Consider the following 3043-nt stretch of genomic DNA (forward strand, 5'->3'; position numbering starts at 1 on the left):
CCCCTGCTAGATTCTGGCCACAACACACCCATCTTTTCTGGTTGCCTCTCTTTGAAGTGCATAGATGTATTACTACTACCCCAGATTTTGAAATGTATATTTGTTTAACTTACATTATAATTTGACCACAATGCTTAGGAAATGTTTTCCTTTGCAACTGTCCTCATTTAGGACATCTTCCATCTTTTTTAAGCATTAAGTTACTTTGTTGTCTTTCCTTTAATAATTAATCACCTTTAAAATTTCAAATCTAATATTTCAGATTTAATATAGTTATGCCCTTTAAATTTGAGCTTCTAGGTTGAGAGTCGGCCAACTGCAGGTACTTGTTTATTAAAATGAAGCTTTATTGGCTCACAGACTAGCCATTAATTTTTGGATTATCTATGGCTGCTTTGACACTAGGACAGGGTTGAGTGGTTGGCAGAGACCATGTGGCCTGCAGAGCCTAAAGAAGATAGTAATATCTGGTCCTTTGGAGAAATCCTTTGCTAAATCCTACCCCAGACATTTATTTACCTGTTAATCTGACTGAATATTTTTATTCTAGCTACTTAATCTGATTGTAGTTTCAGCCCTAACTTCTATTACTTTATTCACTTGTATTTTTATGCCTTCTGTCTTTAACATCATAAATTTTAAAGGTTAATAAATTATAGTTTAACTAATTTGTATCTTAAGAGGTTCATAAACATCTGGCTTTGCTGAACTTTTATCTTCCCAGTTTTATCTTTTTAGTCCATCATTTATTTCTTCACTACATTTAAGGTTACTCCTCTTGCTCCCTTTTTACTTAATAATGGGAGAAAGTGCATTGCAGGCAGTGACCATCTGGACAAACCCCAGTAAGATTCCTCTCCAAATCTTCTTTCTGCTATGGGCCAAGTCTGAAGGCTGTACTTCAACAAGGCCCCACTCCACAATCCTCCATGTTATGATGAGTGTGTTCAGCCACATGGTTCTCTAATGAGTCCTGCTGTCCTGGATGTCCTGATAGAAATGCCCACACCACATCCTGACTACCCAAATCAACTACACATTGACCCATCAAGCAGGGCCTGCCCATCTCAGGTCAGGCTTTCCAACCAGCAGTTAGAGCCTATAACCATTTAAGCTAGAAAGAGCTAGTGGCTCCTTCCCCAGACACGTTGATTTAAAATCTTGTGAACTTTATTGTATTTCTTAATGGCAGAGATAGCTATCTTCAGATCTTTGCATCTCAGTCACGACTGGAGATTTGTCCAGGCCCTTACCTAGAGATAACTCTCTCAAGTTTCCAACTTCTATTGAATATTTATTGTGTGCCAGGCACTGTGATAGACCTCAGAGATAAAAATGAAATAAAATGTGGATTTACTCCTTGGGCAGAAAAAATCAGGTAAAAGAATAGTTACAATATATTGTGACATGTGCTGTTGGGATTTATTTTGGAAACAGAAAAAGAGGCCCATCTGGATCAGCCAAAGTGTCCAGGAGAGGGTGACAGGAGATAGTCCCCCAGGACTCAACGTCACCGTGGACTGCTCAGGCCCTTCCTCATTGCCCCAGTACCCTCAGAACCACACAGGTAACACACTTGCAGGAGAGAGCCCAAGCTTCTAGGCCTGGTACCTGAGATGAATTTCACTCTCACCCAACCTACCTTGTGTCTATCTACCGCAAAGTGGATCAGGCCAAACAAAACCCAGATGTGTTTTATGAACTATCATACAAGGATAGATTGCACCCAGGTCATGTGTAAATGATTCAAAGACACCTGTTCCCAAGGTGCCAGGCCCCAGGGAGGCCACAGGCTGCAGCCAACAGCTGTCCTCCACACCTTCCCTCCACAGTTATCTCAGCAGTTTTGTCATCTCCTAGCACTCAGCCTGGACTGGAACTGGAGCTAAGAACAAGCTGAGAGAACAGACCTCTCAATGCAAAGGTGGACAGGAAAAAGGACTCTGACTGTGTCGGGTGAAAGCCTCCAATTCTCAAACCTGTAATCAAATAGATTTGGTTGCTCTCATTCAGGTGACCAAGTGTGACAGATGACTGGCTGTGAGGTAGGGTCCAGGCTGTGTTCCCTGAGCACACAGCTGGCACCACATGCCCCACACAACTTCTATAGCTGTACATCCCCAAACACAATGAGTTCCCGAGGCGGGGCTCTAAGGCTGGGCCATCTTTGCAGGCTCCACAGGAGACCATCAATGAACATGAGTTAAAGTAAATGTACTGACCCATCTCAGAGATGGAAAATCTTGAGAAATGGGAAGGAAGAAAGGGTGGAAGAGAGGCAGGGAAGGACACTGACTCCCCTGCCCCCGACCCCAGAACCCTTCAAGATAAAATCCTTCACAGGGGTACCCACATAAATACTCAAATCCCATCATCACTAAAGGCCTGGAAATCTCAGAACCTCCTCTGACATGGGTTGTACTGGTACAAAGCTTTAAGGCAATAGGGTATAAGTATTGCTTATGCCTTTGAAACTTAATATAGATCCCACCTTGTCTCAGTCCTATTAATGCCAGGTACATGTACATTCTGACTCATTCATACTTTCTTGGGCTGTGAAACCCAGTCAGAAAAAAGGCCTGAGCTTTCCCTTGCAGCACAGGAAAAGGAAGCCCATTGAAGCTGACAGGAAGCCCAGCACAGCCTATACTGGCTCTGTGACCTTGAGCAAATTCCTTACCCCCTTCAGCCTCAGTTTTCTCAGATCAGTCTATATATCTTATAGGAATGTTGTAAAGATTAAATTTGACACAATATATGTAAAATGCTTAGCAGAGGTCCTGGCATAAGCTCAATAAATGATAGTAATTATTAATTTTGAAAGTCCCCAGATGGTACAAATGGTTTGCATTTTATTGCTAACCTAATAGGTGGCATTTTGAACACACCAAACAATACCATGGAAGAAAAGGCCTGACAATCTTCTGCAAAGATTACAACTAAGAAAACCCTATGAAGCAGTTCTACTCTGTAACACATGGGGTCTTCATGAGTTCAAATCGACTTTGAACTCATATCAACAAAATGCTTCTGTTCAGCCGTT

The sequence above is a fragment of the Elephas maximus genome, chromosome 3 (assembly GCF_024166365.1).
Source record: "Elephas maximus indicus isolate mEleMax1 chromosome 3, mEleMax1 primary haplotype, whole genome shotgun sequence".
Taxonomy (NCBI): domain Eukaryota; kingdom Metazoa; phylum Chordata; class Mammalia; order Proboscidea; family Elephantidae; genus Elephas; species Elephas maximus.